The following is a 21,388-nucleotide window of genomic DNA, read 5'->3' on the forward strand; positions in this document are numbered from 1 at the left end:
ATTATTATTATTAATATTATTAGTATTATTATTATTATCATCATTATTAATATATATATATCATTATTTAAAAATGGTTATTGTTATTGTTATTATTATTATTACTATATTATCATTAAGATAATTATTAGTATTATTGTTAATAATGTTATAGTAACTATCATTATTAATATTAGTGTAATTAAAACAAATATTTGTAACACCTAATTATTTTGATTACTATTATTATCATTATTATGAACACGATATAAAAGACGATTAAAAGCTATTAAACGAAACGATTAGGAAATAATGAGTAAGAGTATCATGATGAAATTAAAATATTATAAGATATTGATTTAGATAAAATTATCGTTCTTATTATTTTTATCATTACTATTATTATTAAAAGTATCGTTAGTATTAAAACTATCATTTTAACAAAAATTATCATTTTAATAGAAATGTCATTGTTACTATAAAATATCATTATTATTATTATTTTAAATAGAATTATTATTTTAAAGATAATATTAAAAATTATCGTAAATATTAAAGTTATCATAATTAAAATTATTGTTTTATCATAATGTCATCTTAGTAATTATAAATATTGATATTTTTATAATAATAATTATTATTACAAAATAATACAACTTTTACTTACTATCATTATAGATATTATTTTATCAAATAAATATGTGATACAAACATATTTTACTACGTGTAATAACTTACTTTAATAATACCTATCATATTATCTTTATGATATTAAATGAACCCTATAAATTTTATTACTTAATATATATAAAAGTAAATTTTATTATATAAATTTAATAAAAAAATTTTATTTATTACTAAATAAATTATATTATTTACTCTAATAAATCTTTTAAAAATATTTAAAAATATAAAACGACGATATTTAAACTATATATTAATCATGTATAGATTTTTGGAAATTATTTTGAGTCAAATTTACTTTTGTTGACTTTTGCATATTAGTCTCGAGCATTAGGATTGTGGTACACTATGACTTGACCTAATTTGTTAGACAAATATTGACCAACACATAAATATATATATAATTAATTTAGGTTCGTGAATCCGAGGCCAACCTTGCACTTGTTCAATGACGTTATATGTATTTTTACTACGAAATACAGTATGGTGAGTTTCATTTGCCTTTTTACCCTTTATATTTTTGGGACTGAGAATACATGCGCTTTCATAAATGTTTGACGAAATAGACACAAGTAATTGAAACTACATTCTATGGTTGAATTATCGAAATCGAATATGCCCCTTTTTATTAAAGTCTGGTAATCTAAGAATTAGGGAACAGACACCCTAATTGACGCGAATCCTAAAGATAGATCTATTGGGCCTAACAAACCCCATCCAAAGTACCGGATGCTTTAGTACTTCGAAATTTATATCATGTCCGAAGGAGGATCCCGGAATGATAGGGGATATTCTTATATGTATCTAGTTAATGTCGGTTACCAGGTGTTCACCATATGAATGATTATTTTTGTCTCTATGCATGGGACGTATATTTATGAGAACTGGAAATGAAATTCTTGTGGTCTATTAAAATGTTGAAAATAAATGATTATGATAAACTAATGAACTCACCAACCTTTTGGTTGACACTTTAAAGCATGTTTATTCTCAGGTGTTAAAGAAATCTTCCGCTGTGCATTTGCTCATTTTAAAGATATTACTTGGAGTCTTTCATAGCATATTTCAAAGAACGTTGCATTCGAGTCATTGAGTTCATCAAAGATTATTATTAAATCAATTTATAGTTGGATAGTGGATATTATGAAATGGTATGCATGCCTGTCAATTTTTGATGTAAAGAAAGTTTGTCTTTTAAAAACGAATGCAATGTTTGTAAAATGTATCATATAGAGGTCAAATACCTCGCAATGTAATCAACTATTGTGAATCATTTATAATGTATATGAATGGGTCCTTTCATGCCTAGCCAATGGTCATAACGGTTACTTTCCACAAGACCAAGGATGGGAAGTCGTCTTAGTAAAACCAGAATGCATGACTTGTTTCTGGACTTATGAATTACGTGTCTTTATTTCTTTTGCTGAACGACTTACGTATTAACTAGAATTGCCTTTATAGCTGCCGAGTAGCAATGTTATTATGTGTTATATTTCATCCTATATGTATAGTAGCGGTATTGTAAGTTTGTAATATATTATATAATGTTTGAACGCGAAATGTTATTGTAATAAGATTTTCATATAGAATCGTAGTAGTTGAATTGTATAATAGCTACTAAGTATGAACTTAACGGGTAGGTACTACCCGAATTAAAACTATAAAACACTAATATGAAGAAAAAGCTTTTATAAATGAGTTCATACTATGCTACGAAATACTATTGACTACTCTTAAAATTCTATATGATTAACTCAATTCTTTTGGCTATTTTTGAAGGAAATGGCACCAACGACTCGTCAGAACTTGAACATGAGTGAGGAAGACTTCCGTGTTTTCCTTGCTGCGAACATAGTCTCAGTGCAGGCCACAATGCAAAATAATAACAATAACTCTGGATCTAGCAGTGGAACTAATTTCACAAGAAATCATGTAGGATGCTCCTACAAAGAATTCACTGCCTGCAAACCTTTGGAATTTGATGGAACCGAAGGACCAATTGGATTGAAACGGTGAACCGAGAAAATTGAATCGGTGTTTGCCATAAGTAAGTGTACTGAAGAGGATAAAGTAAAGTACGCTACGCATACCTTCACAGGTACTGCGTTAACATGGTGGAACACCTATCTCGAGCAGGTGGGACAAAATGTTGCTTACGCACTACTGTAGTCAGCATTCAAGCAATTGATGAACGAGCAGTATCGTCCCAGAAACGAGGTCAATAAGCTCAAGGTAGAGCTTAGAGGATTACGAACGCAAGGTTTCGATATCACCACGTACAAAACAACGATTCACAGAATTGTGCCTATTGTGTCCCAGAACGTTCGAAGACGAAGCAGAGAAGATCGACGCATTTGTAAAAGGATTACCGAAAAGGATTCAACAAGATGTGAGTTCACACGAGCCCACCTCCATACAAAAGGCAAGTCGAATGGTCACAAATTAGTGAACCAGATCGAAGGAATGATCAAAGAGCAGGCGACCGAAGATGCTAACATGAAACAAGTTAAGAGAAAGTGGGAAGAAACCAACGACAAGAGTCACCAATATAACAACAACAATCACAACCACAATTGCAATAACTATCCCAACAATCGTAACATCAATCGCAACAACAACTTCAACAAACGTCCCAACAACTACAATAACCATCCCAACAACAATAACAACAACAACAACAACAACAACAACAACAACAACAACAACAACAACAACAACAACAACAACAACAACAACAACAACAACAACAACAACAATAACAATCCCAACAACAATCTCAATAACAACAATGGCAACAAAAATCAAAAACAGCCATGCCAAAGATGTGAAGAGCATCACTAGGGGTTCTGCACGACATTTTGTAACAAGTGTAAAAGAAATGGTCATAGCGCGAAGAAGTGCGAGATCTATGGACCAATGCATAACAGAACTAAAAGAAAAAATAATGTCGGAACAAATAACACTGCCATAGTTTGTTTTGGATGTGGAAAACCGGGACTTTAGTAGAAATTGCCCGAATCAGGGGAATACTAATGGGCAGGGCCGCGGAAGAGTTTTCAATATTAATACGGCAGAAGCACATGAAGACCGGGAGCTTGTTACGAGTACGTTTCTTATTGACGATAAATCTACTTATGTTTTATTTGATTTGGGTACGGATAGAAGCTATATAAGTAGATATTTTTGTGCTAAATTAAGTTGCCCATTGACGTCTTTGGATAGTAAATTTTTACTCGAATTAGCAAACGGTAAATTAATTTCAGCAGATAATATATGTCGGGATAGAGAAATTAAACTGGAGGATGAAATGTTTAAAATTGATTTAATACTAGTCGAGTTAGAGAGTTTTGATGTAATAATTGGCATGGACTGATTGAAAAAGGTGAGAGCAGAGGTAGTTTGTTACAAAAATGCGATTCGCATTATGCGTGAAAAAGGAAAACCTTTAATGGTGTACGGAGAAAAGAACAACGCGAAATTAAATCTTATTAGTAGTTTGAAGGCACAAAAACTAATAAGAAAAGGTTGTTACGTCATTCTAGCACACATCGAGGAAGTTAAACCTGAAGAAAAGAATATCAGTGATGTTCCCGATGTATTTTCGAAAGAATTACCGGGATTACCCCCACATCGATCCGTTGAATTTCAAATAGACCTTGTACCAGGAGCTGCACCAATAGCTCGTGCGCCATACAGACTCGCACCCAGCGAAATGAAGGAACTTCAGAACCAATTACAAGAACTTTTAGAGCGTGGTTTCATTCGACCAAGCACATCACCGTGGGGAGCTCCTGTTTTGTTTGTTAAGAAGAAGGATGGTACATTTAGGTTGTGTATCAACTATAGAGAGTTGAACAAACTTACCATCAAGAATCGCTACCCACTACCGAGAATCGATGACTTATTTGATCAACTACAAGGCTAGTCAGTTTATTCGAAGATTGATTTACGTTCTGGGTATCATCAAATGCGGGTGAAGGAGGATGATATTCCAAAGACTGCTTTCAGGACGTGTTACGGTCATTACGAGTTTATGGTTATGCCGTTTGGTTTGACTAACACACCAGCTGTGTTCATGGACCTCATGAACAGAGTGTGTGGACCATACCTTGACAAGTTTGTCATTATTTTCATCGATGAGATACTTATTTACTCAAAGAATGACCAAGAGCACGAAGAACATTTGAGAAAAGTGCTAGAGTTGTTGAGGAAAGAAAAACTGTACGCTAAGTTTTCAAAGTGTGCATTTTGTTTGGAAGAAGTTCAATTCCTCGGTCACATAGTGAACAAAGAAGGTATTCAAGTGGATCCGGCAAAGATTGAAACCGTTGAAAAGTGGGAAACCCCGAAAACTCCGAAGCATATACGCCAATTTTTAGGACTGACTGGTTACTACAGAAAGCTCATCCAAGATTTTTCCAAAATAGCAAACCCTTGACTGCATTAACGCATAAAAGGAAGAAATTTGAATGGAAGGATGAGCAGAAGAAAACGTTTCAATTGTTGAAGAAAAAGTTAACTACGACATCTATATTGTCATTCCCTGAAGGGAATGATGATTTTGTGATATATTGTGATGCCTCAAAGCAAGGCCTCGGTTGTGTATTAATGCAACGAACGAAGGTAATTGCTTATGCATCCAGACAATTGAAGATTCACGAGCAAAATTATACGACTCACGATTTGGAATTGGGGGCTGTTGTTTTTGCATTAAAGACTTGGAGGCACTACTTATATGGGGTCAAAAGTATTATATATACCGATCACAAAAGTCTCCAACACATATTTAATCAGAAACAACTAAACATGAGGCAGCGTAGGTGGATTGAATTGTTGAATGATTACGATTTTGAGATTCGTTAGCACCCGTGGAAGGAGAATGTGGTAGCCGACGCTTTGAGTAGAAAGGACAGAGAACCTATACGGGTAAAAGCTATGAATATAATTATTCGTACTAACCTTACTTCTCAAAAAAAGGAGGCGCAACAGGGAGTTTTAAAAGAGGAAAATTTAAAGGATAAAATACCCAAAGGATCGAAGAAGCATCTTAATATTCGGGAAGACGGAACCCGGTATAGGGCTGAAAGAATTTGGGTACCAAAATTTGGAAATATGAGAGAAGTGGTACTTAGAGAAGCTCATAAAACTAAATACTCAATACATCCTGGAATGGGGAAGATGTACAAGGATCTCAAGAAACATTTTTGGTGGCCGGGTATGAAAGTCGATGTTGCTAAATATGTAGGGGAATGTTTGACGTGTTCTAAGGTTAAAGCGGAGCATCAGAAACCATCAGGTCTACTTCAACAACCCGAAATCCCGGAATGGAAATGGGAAAACATTACCATGGATTTCATCACTAAATTGCCAAGAACTGGAAGTGGTTTTGATACTATTTGGGTAATAGTTGATCGTCTCACCAAATCAGCACACTTCCTACCAATAAGAGAAGATGACAAGATGGAGAAGTTAGCACGACTGTATTTGAAGGAAGTCGTCTTCAGACATGGCAGATTTATTTCAAGATTCTGGCAGACATTACAGCAAGCATTAGGAACTCGTCTAGACATGAGTACTTCTTATCATCCACAAACTGATGGGCAGAGCGAAAGGATGATACAAATGCTTAAAGACATGCTACGAGTATGTGTTATTGATTTCGGAAACAGTTGGGATCGACACCTTCCGTTAGCAGAATTTTCCTACAACAACAGTTACCATTCAAGCATTTGGTAGAAATTGTAGGTCTCCGATTTATTGGAGTAAAGTGGGGGATAGACAGATTACGGGTCCGGAGATAATACAAGAAACTACCGAGAAGATCATCCAAATTCAACAACGGTTGAAAACCGCCCAAAGTCGACAAAAGAGCTACGCTGACATTAAAAGAAAAGATATAGAATTTGAAATTAGAGAGATGGTCATGCTTAAAGTTGCACCTTAGAAAGGTATTGTTCGATTCGGTAAACGAGGAAAATTAAATCCAAGTTTATTGGACCATTCAAGATTATTGATCGTGTCGGACCAGTAGCTTACCGACTTGAGTTACCTCAACAACTCGTGGCGGTACATAATACTTTTCATGTCTTGAATTTGAAGAAATGTTTTGCTAAAAAAGATCTCACCATTCCATTAGACGAGATTACAATTAACGAAAAACTACAATTCATTGAAGAACCCGTCGAAATAATGGATCGTGAGGTTAAAAGACTTAAGCAAAACAAGATACCAATTGTTAAGGTTCAATGGAATGCTCGTAGAGGACCCGAATTCACTTGGGAGCATGAAGATCAGATGAAGCTGAAATACCCTCACCTATTTCCAGAAGATGCGTCAACACCTTCAACAGCTTAAAATTTTGGGACGAAATTTATTTAACAGGTAGGTACTGTAGTGACCCGAACTTTTCCATGACTATATATTAATTGAAAACTATATTTGCATGATTAAATGTTTCCAACATGTTAAGCAATCAAACTTGTTAAGACTTGATTAATTAAAATGAGTTTCATGTAGACAATTGACCACCCAAGTTGACCGGCGATTCACGAAAGTTAAAAATTTGTAAAAACTACATGATGATATATATTGATAGGTCAGATCATGTTGAGATTGAGAGAAATAATAAGATAAAGAGAGATTCGGTATGTAAGCATGAGACTCGGTATTAGAGAGAATCGGTACAATTACATTCCACAGTTTCTAGAACTCAGTTACAATGCAATGGCTATCTAATTAGGACTACTTAAGTTCCTTATATAGCACTCTTCTAAGGAACCTTCAATTAAGCTTATTTCACATTAACAATATACAACTTCGGGGTCCTAACAATCTCCCCCTTAGTGTTAAATGTGAACTTTACAACATAATCCTATTTTGTAATCCTGAGAGGTCCAAACGTTAGTTTCCATCGTGTGCCATCTGGTTTTGAAACTTCTACTTGATTTTTTGAAATTTGCTTAGAAGGTTTCCAGACACCCCACACTTTTCTTGGATCTCCCTCATATAATGGATATTCATCCATTTCCTTGAAATATCTTCTCTTTCTCTATCCACGAAATATCTCAAACTGTCTTGTACGAACCCGGAGTTTTAGACGATCTCTTATATGCTTTATGAATTCTCCAAGACCCATTATCATGTCAATGTCATGGAACTTGCTGTGACGACCCGAGAATTTTTGACTAAATTTAAACTTTATTTTAAGCTATAGTCGACACGATAAGCAAAGTTTGAAATGCTGAGTCTTGAAAACTTTGGAACAGATTACATAAATGCATTTACCTTTGACCATTCCCGACGATTCATGAACAACTGAATGTAAATGGATATATAAATTACATATATATATATATATATATATATATATATATATATATATATATATATATATATATATATATATATATATATATATATATATATATATTATAAATTGATATATATTAATAAAATGTGATGCGGTGTAGTTGTTGAAAATATAAATGTAAATAGTTCATAATTTAAAAATAAAAACTTGTTAAGTAATATTTAATATTTCAAATTTACATTAAAAACTTTGAGCACAATAATTAGGAATACTAATTTTACCCTTTCAACGAAACTAATAACGAAATAAATATATACTAACAATGGTAGATTACTATATGTAATATATATATATATATATATATATATATATATATATATATATATATATATATATATATATATATATATATATATATATATATATATATATATATATATATATATATATATATATGGATTCTATACATAAATATTATTATGTGTAAATTGTAATATATATGTTTATTTATAACATTAAAAGTATTAATATTACTAATATATATATTTAGATTAATATATAAAACACTGTTTTATAAAATACAAATATATTAGAAACAGATTTTTAAGCATAGGATCTTCTTTACATCATTATCATTTAATTATTTTTTTTCTTCTCTGTTATTACCTCAATCATGTGCAATTGTTTGCAATTCTGTAATGGGATTCGGAAGTTAACACAGAAACATCCAAATCAGTTTGCTTTACCTTTAACCTTTTTATTTTTTTTTATTTTTCTTTGTACTAAATGAACAAAAGATGTCAACTCCCAAATCAGATCCATCCAAAATTAGTTATCACTCTGTATCATCTTTTATTTATCTTATTTTAATTTTTCTTCCTTTCCTGTTCTAAATTGAAGACTGTCAACCCATATCTCCAGTATATAAATTGATTTCTCTCAGGTTTGTTAACAATCATTAACTGCTTGGTAAGAAAGATAAAATCAATTTTTAAAAAAAAAAAAAAAACCCGTCGCATGTTCTTGTTCATTTTTGTCAAAACTTGAAATCGAATTCGAATGCAAAATCCATAAATACCATCTTGTTAGGAATGTATTGAGTGATCTTTCTCCAAATTTTCGTTTTCCAATTCATCAAATTGAGCTTTAATTTTCAAGTCAAAGTTTATGAACTTAAAAGTCAAATCTGTGTTCTTGATAAAAAATCGAATTCATTTTTACGTATTAAGTTAAATTGATACCTTGGAAAGTTTTTAATGATGATTACAAATCTTTTTCGTGTTTTAATCTGAGTCCATTATGTGTTAAAAATCGAAAAAACCAATTTATTTTTTTTATTATTAGCGATAGCAATTTATGCATAAATATATATATATATATATATTTCAATCAATTTAAAGACAATATATGAGGTTGTATCTCGGTTGAAAGTTTAAAAACACATCTTAGTACTCGTTGTTGGTAATTAGTTTGAGCTTAGGAAAATTGCTATTAAGAGATGAAGAAGAAGGAAAAAGCAACAGTAGGTTTAAGTGTATGTCAGGGAAGCGAGAGGTCCCTTGTTCGAACCTCGGCCTAGACTATTATACATAGTTTTTTTTGTTTTCCTTTTCTAAACAGCTGGGCTGTTGGCATAGGAGGTATTGGGCCGAGATATGGAAACTTGCTGATGGGCCGTAAATGATTTAAGATGTTGGGCCGAGTTCTTGAAACTTCGTTGGCCTGTGTCACAAAATGGTTGGACTGAAATTCAGTTTAAATAAATTAAGTGTAAGAGATAATTCAAAGAAGAAATTAACAGTGGGTTGGTTAGGAGTGTGTGTGGTTAACACTAGGTCGCGGGTTCGAGCCTTGTATCTGGCATTCTTATCTTTTTTAAAGCCTATTTACATGAGGTAGTTTTACTTTATTATTATTATTATTATTATTATTATTATTATTATTATTATTATTATTATTATTATTATTATTATTATTATTATTATTATTATTATTATTATTATTATTATTATTATTATTACTACTATTAAAAGTATTATTACTAAAAGTATCATTTTAACGAAAACTATAAAAGTTATCATTTTTATTGAAACTACCTTTTTATTTAAAAATTAACATTTTGATTAAAGTTACTATATTTATTAAGATTATCATCCTTATTATAATTACTACTATTACTATCAATATCATGATTATTATCAGTATTATTACCGATAGATATTTTTATACAAAAAAATACATTACCATAATATTAATAATACATTTCACTATATTTTTATTTATTAAACTGATATTAAATAAGATACATATATACAAAAAGACATCATGTATATATAAATACATATTCTATTCATATATAAATTTTAATATAAAATTATTATTATTAATATGTTATAATGGATGATAAAGATTAGTATATAAAATATATAAATATATAAAATTTATCTATATTTATATAACATATAATATAACAAGTATATTATTAATAATAAAATATATAAATATTGTTCGATTACAATTATGTATATTAATAAATATACAATTGATATAGGTTCGTGAATCCGAAGCCAACCCTACACTTGTTCATTGTCGTCATATGTATTTTTACTACAAAATACAATAGGTGAGTTTCATTTGCTCCCTTTTTAATTGCTTTGGCAATATATATTTTTGGGCTGAGAATACATGCGCTGCTTTTATAAATGTTTACGAAATAGACACAAGTACTTAAAATACATTCTACGTTGAGTTGTACCACTGGCATACTTCCCTGTAGCTTGGTAACTACTATTTACATGGGTATTGTAAACGCGAATCCTGTTGATAGATCTATCGGACCTGACAACCCCAACCGGACTGGACGACCAGTATTTAACGATTGCACAGTACTTCGTTTCGTGACTACACTTGGTACAGTGTAGTGAGATTTCATAATAAAGGGAATATGCGACGTTGATTAATAGTTAAGTATGGTTACCAAGTGCTCAACCACTTAGAATTCTTTACATATACTTGCGAGTGTATTATGTTTATGATTATGAAATCTTGTGGTCTATTAATATATTGAAATGAAAGTTATGATAAACCTATGAACTCACCAACCTTTTGGTTGACACTTTAAAGCATGTTTATTCTCAGGTACGAATTAAGTTTTTCGCTGTGCATTTGCTCAATTTAAGAACATTACTTGGAGTCGATAATCGCAATGGGACCAAATGTTGATGACTTCGTCCAGGTGGATAAGGACGGGTCTTTACAGGTGGTATCAGAGCGGTGGTCTTAGCAAACCAGGTCTTGCATTAGTGTGTCTAACTGATAGTTATTAGGATGCATTAGCAAGTCTGGACTTCGACCTTAGCTGCATATTATAAGTATTGTTTGTCATTCCTAGTGGAAAATTACCTGCTTATCATTCCTAAGTCTAGACACGACTTCCTGCATTTATTTGATAGATAGTGTACAGATAAATTCATATCTTAGCGTATCTATTACTGTAGACTTTTTCTGAGACATTTCCTTAAATCCCTTCGTAATCTACGGGATCATCTGTACTATGTATAACCGGAATGGATCAACCAATCAGCCATCATTAGTTATGGATGAATTAAGGATGGGTTCGCAGTCGACTTAATCAATGGAGACACGAAGAAGGCGATCCTTTTCAATCAACTGAATTCACCTCTCGGCGAAGGGCCTGAAGCACTTACCGGCGAACCTATCCGAAACACCATTTTTAGCCTCATTTCCAGGGTGGCTCTTCAAAATTACATTCTATCTAAAATTCTAAACCTTATTCATCCACTCGTTCTAACCGAAAATCATCCCGGAATAATAGAAGAAGTCAACGAACTTCGCGCTCGAGAAATTAATTTGGAGAATATGGTGCAAAATTTACCAGCTTCAGCAACATCACCAGCACCAACAGTACCACCAACATCGACGCCAGTACCACCAACAACCCAAGTTTCAACATCACATGCCTCAACATCTCATTCTGTATCTCGAGCATAATCATTGTTCTACGTATCGTTCTATCTACTTTATCTTCGTTCTACATATCATTCTACATCGATTATCTTCGCTTGATATGGCGATTATGTAATTTCTAAAAGTTTTAGAGATTATGTAATCTAGTACTAACGATAAATCAAATGAGTTTAATATCTTATTGACTCATTAAATCCATAATTACATCTGAAGAAAAAATATATATGCAAGTATATTTTCATAAAGATTGTAATTAAAAATTCTTTTGTACAAACTGTTAATGGTGAAAATATTTTAACGGGTAGGTAATACCCGAGGAATATTTAGACTCCACATTAATAAGTTACACTGTACATTCTTCGAATCTGACTAAACGTTCAGTCACTATCCTACTTGTATCCATAGATATATGTATCAGTTCACCACAGAATCTATTTTCGTTCAATTTCATATTTGAATTTTGACCTATCAAAATTCAACAAGTGGCATAATGAAGAAAACATTGGACAAAAATAAAATTTGTTAGAAACAAACGAATTAACTAATTGAAATATTGTTAAGAATCCACGCTAACTGTTCCTAGCTAACTGGTTACATTTTATTTATCGCAATTTATATTCTCGTAATTTTATTTACCGTCATTTAATTTCTGTTATTTACTTTTACTTACTTTAAATCGGGACACATGTACACAATACGCCGGATTAATTCTGAGACAATAAGTTGTACACGGGTCATGATACGTATTTATTAATTCGAATATTTGGTATGTCCTAACACAATAAGTATACAATACGTTTTGATAAATCCTAAGACAATACGTACACAATACATCTTAGTTAATTCTAAGACAATACGTCTACAATACGTCTCTGGGTTGATGCAAAGACAATACGTATACAATACGTCGTGGGATAATTCTAACATTATATATATATATAAACCGATTATGGGACTATCAACATTGGACAATTAAAAATGAATAAAAATATTGATTATAACATATGAAACTAAACATTTCTTCAAGTTTGCCACTTGATTTCATCTTAAACCTTGTTTGTATCTTGACGATTACAATCTGCGTTCAAACCTTTCATGATTCTTGAAAACACCTCAATTGAGAGGATGAACCAACCACACTTCATCTATGGAAGGAAAGATTTATGCATATAATTATGCACCTGAAAAACTCTCGGAAATTGAGTAATCGTTTAACACGTAGATGTGCTAATTCTTTTAGTGTTATTATTACCCAAAATTTTGGTAATCCCTTTCAAAGTGGCAAATTTTGTCACAGCTCCAGCAAGTCAACTTCAACCTTTCGTCCGAAATTATATACCTCTTCGTGCTATCTGTATTACATTATATCGGAAATTTCTATAAAACCTAAGTATGAATTATGAATGTTTCTGGAGTAGTGTTGGGAATTGAAGCATGAGTTAGTATAATATAATGCGCTTGGCCAACGTGATTATATTACAGTAAGTCATGCTGAGTTTCTAAATGGAACGTGATGATGGTTCACAGTAGGTCATACCATCGTCATGTGCCATGTTACATAACTCCTTCATTCTAATTAACCTCTGAACATATCAAGAAAATATATTCTTGATAGTTCTATTCTCAATGATTCTGGTAATTTGACGAATTAAATTGTGCTATTACGTTCTTTCATTATTATAACATTAAATTCATTCGAAACTCCATACTTACAAATTCTGGACCATTACTCATTTTACTAGAGATCGAAAGGAGATTTAAAAGACAAAGGGAAGATATAAAACTCGACAACAACACGGAAATTACAATAATTTAAAAAAAATTAAAACATCACGACAATTAAAAATTAAAAGATTACAATCAAACTATTCGTCGTCGTCATTTGTCATCTGCGAAGTAGCTTTCACCAGTCATTTCACCATCTGTGAGGTACTCTGGAGACATCGGTATTTCTCTTGTTGCTTCGGCTGCTGCCTCAGCTGATTCATCGAGGTAACGATAACCCAGCGTCTCTTCATCTTCAAGAACCACATACAGAGAAATGCGTTTACCACGATCTTCAATGGTATCTTTTATAAAGTACCATTGATCATCGGTACACAGAAAACTTGCCCTACAATCCACATCATAATCGTCTTTATAAAAGAACACAGACGTGAATTCACACGGAACTTTTTCCTTCAGAAAGGATAGCAAGTCTTGTGAACCAACATCACGAATGTCGATATCTTCAAACGAAATACTGTCGCCCCACTTGTATTCCTTCATTTGATTACGAAAATCACCTCCGTAATGAACATCGAATGAAACAATCATTGGGGAAGTGTTAGCATTTTGCAGTTTGAGAGTGTTTGATTTTGATTTTGAGAGAGGTGCAAATATATAAAAGAAATATATGCTTGAGTGTATAAAAATGAAGTATATGGTTGGTGTTTATATAATGTAAAAGTGGCCGTTGGAATAGCCGTTGGGATTTTTTTTATTTATTTTTATTTTTTTTATTTTTATTTTACTAACGGTTAAAATTTGGGCGAGTTTTTGGGCGGATATGGACAATGCCGTTGGGACCTCTCTTATGATAGCTTCATTCGTACTCTTCGAATAATCGAATGGTTTTATTTTTATTACTCAATGGTAATAAAACTCTATCTATCACTTCATATGAGTCATTAAACATTTTTATTGTTAGCCTTGACTACCACACTCAAATTTCGGGACGAAATTTCTTTAACGGGTAGGTACTGTGACGACCCGGGAATTTCTGACTAAATTTAAACTTTATTTTAAGCTATAGTCGACACGATAAGCAAAGTTTGAAATGCTGAGTCTTGAAAACTTTGGAACAGATTACATAAATGCATTTACCTTTGACCATTCCCGACGATTCACGAACAACTGAATGTAAATGGATATATAAATTATATATATATATATATATATATATATATATATATATATATATATATATATATATATATATATATATATATATTATAAATTGATATATATTAATAAAATGTGATGCGGTGTAGCTGTTGAAAATATAAATGTAAATAGTTCATAATTTAAAAATAAAAACTTGTTAAGTAATATTTAATATTTCAAATTTACATTAAAAACTGTGAGCACAATAATTAGGAATACTAATTTTACCCTTTCAACGAAACTAATAACGAAATAAATATATATTAACAATGGTAGATTACTATATGTAATATATATATATATATATATATATATATATATATATATATATATATATATATATATATATATATATATATATATATATATATATATATATATATATGGATTCTATACATAAATATTATTATGTGTAAATTGTAATATATATGTGTATTTATAACATTAAAAGTATTAATATTACTAATATATATATTTAGATTAATATATAAAACACTGTTTTATAAAATACAAATATATTAGAAACAGATTTTTAAGCATAGGATCTTCTTTACATCATTATCATTTAATTATTTTTTTTCTTCTCTGTTATTACCTCAATCATGTGCAATTGTTTGCAATTCTGTAATGGGATTCGGAAGTTAACACAGAAACATCCAAATCAGTTTGCTTTACCTTTAACCTTTTTATTTTTTTATTTTTCTTTGTACTAAATGAACAAAAGATGTCAACTCCCAAATCAGATCCATCCAAAATTAGTTATCACTCTGTATCATCTTTTATTTATCTTATTTTAATTTTTCTTCCTTTCCTGTTCTAAATTGAAGACTGTTGACCCATATCTCCAGTATATAAATTGATTTCTCTCAGGTTTGTTAACAATCATTAACTGCTTGGTAAGAAAGATAAAATCAATTTTTTTTTTTTAAAAAAAAAAACCCGTCGCATGCTCTTGTTCATTTTTGTCAAAACTTGAAATCGAATTCGAATGCAAAATCCATAAATACCATCTTGTTAGGAATGTATTGAGTGATCTTTCTCCAAATTTTCGTTTTCCAATTCATCAAATTGAGCTTTAATTTTCAAGTCAAAGTTTATGAACTTAAAAGTCAAATCTGTGTTCTTGATAAAAAATCGAATTAATTTTTACGTATTAAGTTAAATTGATACCTTGGAAAGTTTTTAATGATGATTACAAATCTTTTTCGTGTTTTAATCTGAGTCCATTATGTGTTAAAAATCGAAAAAACCAATTTATTTATTTTTATTATTAGCGATAGCAGTTTATGCATAAATATATATATATATATATATATATATATATATATATATATATATATATATATATATATATATATATATATATATATATATATATATCAATCAATTTAAAGACAATATATGAGGTTGTATCTCGGTTGAAAGTTTAAAAACACATCTTAGTACTCGTTGTTGGTAATTAGTTTGAGCTTAGGCCGATTGGTATTAAGAGATGAAGAAGAAGGAAAAAGCAACAGAATAATCGGGTTGAATATTAAAACTTGCTGTGTTATTTCAGAAAGAGGGCATAGCCCAGTTGGTTTTAGTGTATGTCAGGGAAGCGAGAGGTCCCTTGTTCGAACCTCGGCCTAGACTATTATACATAGTTTTTTTTGTTTTCCTTTTCTAAACAGCTGGGCCATTGGCATAGGAGGTATTGGGCCGAGATATGGCCACTTGCTGATGGGCCGTAAATGATTTAAGATGTTGGGCCGAGTTCTTGAAACTTCGTTGAGCTGTGTCACAAAATGGTTGGACTGAAATTCAGTTTAAATAAATTAAGTGTAAGAGATAATTCAAAGAAGAAATTAACAGTGGGTTGGTTAGGCGTGTGTGTGGTTAACACTAGGTCGCGGGTTCGAGCCCTGTATCTGGCATTCTTATCTTTTTTAAAGCCTATTTACATGAGGTAGTTTTACTTTATTATTATTATTATTATTATTATTATTATTATTATTATTATTATTATTATTATTATTATTATTATTATTATTATTATTATTATTATTATTATTATTATTATTATTATTATTATTGCTATTAAAAGTATTATTACTAAAAGTATCATTTTAACGAAAACTATAAAAGTTGTCATTTTTATTGAAACTACCTTTTTATTTAAAAATTAACATTTTGATTAAAGTTACTATATTTATTAATATTATCATCCTTATTATAATTACTACTATTACTATCAATATCATGATTATTATCAGTATTATTACCGATAGATATTTTTATACAAAAAAATACATTACCATAATATTAATAATACATTTCACTATATTTTTATTTATTAAACTGATATTAAATAAGATACATATATACAAAAAGACATCATGAATATATAAATACATATTCTATTCATATATAAATTTTAATATAAAATTATTATTATTAATATGTTATAATGGATGATAAAGATTAGTATATAAAATATATAAATATATAAAATTTATCTATATTTATATAACATATAATATAACAAGTATATTATTAATAATAAAATATATAAATATCGTTCGATTACAATTATGTATATTAATAAATATACAATTGATATAGGTTCGTGAATCCGAAGCCAACCCTACACTTGTTCATTGTCGTCATATGTATTTTTACTACAAAATACAATAGGTGAGTTTCATTTGCTCCCTTTTTAATTGCTTTGGCAATATATATTTTTGGGCTGAGAATACATGCGCTGCTTTTATAAATGTTTACGAAATAGACACAAGTACTTAAAATACATTCTACGTTGAGTTGTACCACTGGCATACTTCCCTGTAGCTTGGTAACTACTATTTACAGGGATATTGTAAACGCGAATCCTGTTGATAGATCTATCGGGACTGACAACCCCAACCGGACTGGACGACCAGTATTCAACGGTTGCACAGTACTTCGTTTTGTGACTACACTTGGTACAGTGTAGTGAGATTTCATAATAAAAGGAATATGCGACGTTGATTAATAGTTAAGTATGGTTACCAAGTGCTCAACCACTTAGAATGCTTTACATATACTTGCGAGTGTATTATGTTTATGATTATGAAATCTTGTGGTCTATTAATATATTGAAATGAATGTTATGATAAACCTATGAACTCACCAACCTTTTGGTTGACACTTTAAAGCATGTTTATTCTCAGGTACGAATTAAGTCTTCCGCTGTGCATTTGCTCAATTTAAGAACATTACTTGGAGTCGATCATCGCAATGGGACCAAATGTTGATGACTTCGTCCAGGTGGATAAGGACGGGTCTTTACACTTGCTTTGATGAATATTAAGATACTTCAGTGCAACCTTAAGTGTTCCATCTGAATATTTGTTTAGCTCTTCAGTACGAATGAACACCTTTTCTTTTTGAGAATTTACAAAAACAAACCCTTTGGGTTCGAATTGCATTTGAAACATCCTCATATCCTTCAGTCCCTCTGTAAATTGATTCGGACACGTAATTCGAATCTTTTTCCTTTTTGCTTCGAGACCTATTTGAAAATCTTCATGTCTCATCAGTTCAATTGTCTCCATCATGTATCTTTTCACAGCTTCCAAAGCTTGAGCCTTAGCAAAAGGTCGTATGGTGATGATACTGAGGTAGTTGTAGATGTGAATGATGTCAAGCATATCTAGATTATGAAAATCTGTTTCAGTGAACTTGTACACTTTCTCATCTTCTCTGATAACGTGGAACTGACTGATGACGTCTTTCTTTTCGCTTATCTCTACTCCGACTCGAGTAATATTCAACACTTCTAAAATACGATATTTTCTTTGAAGCCACAAATCATCTTCATCTTTGTTGATATGTTTCCTCCACATAAACTCATACCAATTCCTTTCACTTGCTGGAAGCAATCGTGAACCTATATAAGTAAACCTTTTACTCCTTGGTAATTCATTGATGCGGAAGATCTTGTAAGCATTTTCTTCGATGAATGTGTTTCGTAACGTTATAAAATCATGTTCTACTCCCAACAATAATCTTTGCTCCTGATTCTTAAAGAATATTCCATGATTGTATTTGAATCTGGAATTCACTGTTTCACTTGATCTAGATGTACCAGAAGTTGAACTTTCATTAGCATTTGTTGGATTTGAACTCGATGAGGGTGTTGAATTTGATGAATGACCAGTAGGATTTGTTGCATCATTATTTGGAACATCATCATCTTCAATATGATCAAAGATCTCATCTTCATTTGGATTAACATAAAGATTGTCTTCATCGTCATCAGAAGAATCCATTTCATCATCACTTTCTATTACTGGTTCAGGATTCTCTTCATCTACAATCTCTACATCTCCCGGAATTGAAGATACTGATGATAACTTGCTTAGAATGACAAATCCATCGTCATCCGTCTCTTCAAGATAGAAATCACTCAAGTTCAAATCCTCATCTACCAGTCCACTATCAGCCTCATTATGAACAATTGGAATTATAACTTGCTCAGGCTCCTTATCATCAATTTCATCATGTGTAGTAACCATTTCTGATTCCATCTGAACTTGTTGAGCTTGTGAAGCTGATGAAGACCTTACACCACCACCCTTAGTTGAAATGTTTACCGTTAGATATTCTCCATCTACTCCTATCTCCCCCTCATGGCTATTCTGAGGATTAGAATCGTCATGTTCATCATCACGGTGAGGACTCAACGGAGAAGAGCAGGAATTAAGTGGATATCGAACACGAGCACAAAACAATGCTTGAAGCGAAGTACGTCGAAGAACATCTAGATTGACTCTAGAAAACATACGACTGAAATATTCTTGCTCCAAAGCATCATAGAAATGTGGTAAACGAGAAAGTGATGGTGGAAAAGTAACAATAGGAACACCAGCAGCAGCAACTGTTGAAGGCGATGTTGGTGGAAGTGTTTGAGTTGCCGTGAGGGCAGGTAAGGATGATTGTGCGGTATTATTCTTATATGTAGGGCTATACATACTACTAGTCAGATTCGTGATATCCCCTTCTGATGGAGGTTGGGTAACAACCGGAGTTGTCACCGGCGAAGTTTCGTTCGAAGCATCCGCCTCCATGACTTTGGTCTCATGGGACTCTGAAAAAGTAGCAGAACTACCCGTCGGTTTAGTTCTCGCAGAGATATTGCTATCCCCGACTCCTGAAATCATTGATATACCATGAGGTGGCACATCTCTTTTAGTTAAAGACTCTTCCTCCAGACCCTGAGATACAGAATTCGGAAGAGAAGTGGTTTGAACCAATGGATCACTTTCATGAACCAACGGAATAGTCTGCTGGAAGTCTGATAAATATCCCGAAGGATTGTCATGTTGACTCGTTTCCATGGGACGCAGCAGATCTTCCTCATTAAGATAAGCCGGACCTCGAGACCCTGTTGTATGTTGAGGTACAGGAGGATTTCTAGCCGATACGCAGGGTGCCTTTTCAAGATTTTTTGGCTCCCCTTCGGCCGTTCTGGACTTCAATGAAAGATTTTACTGCAGAGGAAGATTTTACTTCCTTAGATGCCGAAGCACCTTGCTTTATAGGATTTATTATTAAGTCCTGTTTAGATTGGATGGGCTTAGTGGTCTTTTTACTATTCGTGCGTTTAGATCTCTTGCCTACCAAAGCTTGCGCTTCATTTAGCGTAGGGCTTACTATTATTTTTGGATGTGATACGGAGATAGGTGAGGGTGACCTAATTGGCTCTTGGTCTTAGTCCGTATCACCAATGGTTGGAGTAACTGTTTAGCGGACGATGGGTGTCGAAGTCCTAGATCTAGTTACTCGTTGGGTTGGCGGAGTCTAAATCATCTCATCAGGCATGTATCGAGTTCTCTTAGGAGAATGTTCAGGAGATGATTCAGATGCTGTTGCTGAAGTGTCACTGCTTACTTCGGGTGTTGTGGAAAGGGTTGGTTCAATCCTAGTTAGACTAGGTTCCCTGATCCTCACGGGTTGAGCTTGGTGTGCTACCCTAGATCGTTTGAGGTTCACCCTAAGTGGAGGATTAGCTGGCTTGGGTGGTTTAACTACAGGTTCCTCTACAACCTCTGGGGCTGTAACCACGGCAGGTTCAACTTGTTCTTATTGTACCGGGTTCGGAAGAGGTATTCCTACAGCCTGAAATTAAAAACGCATACGAGCGTCTTGGGGTTTAGCTAGCCTCACTAGCCAATTTGGAATTGGCGCAGTGAATTGATTATCAGACACCATAGGGGTGTTCATCTTCAGCTCTCCAAACCTTTTTATCTGTAATCCATGTGTACCTGGTACAAATATATTTGCATTTCGGCAAGCATTTATAGCATCATGGATAAATATACAGAAAAACCTTTCGCAAGGGATGTATGAACCCCTTGGCTTATCAACTTGAGCTTGAACCAGATCCCATAAAAGCTCAGCATAGTCAGGAGCCTCTACTCTTATGAAAGAGTAGAATACTTTCAGCATTGGCACAGTCACGCTATCAGATCCACTCCTTGT

This window comes from Rutidosis leptorrhynchoides, chromosome 4, assembly GCF_046630445.1.
Source record: "Rutidosis leptorrhynchoides isolate AG116_Rl617_1_P2 chromosome 4, CSIRO_AGI_Rlap_v1, whole genome shotgun sequence".
Taxonomy (NCBI): Eukaryota; Viridiplantae; Streptophyta; class Magnoliopsida; order Asterales; family Asteraceae; genus Rutidosis; species Rutidosis leptorrhynchoides.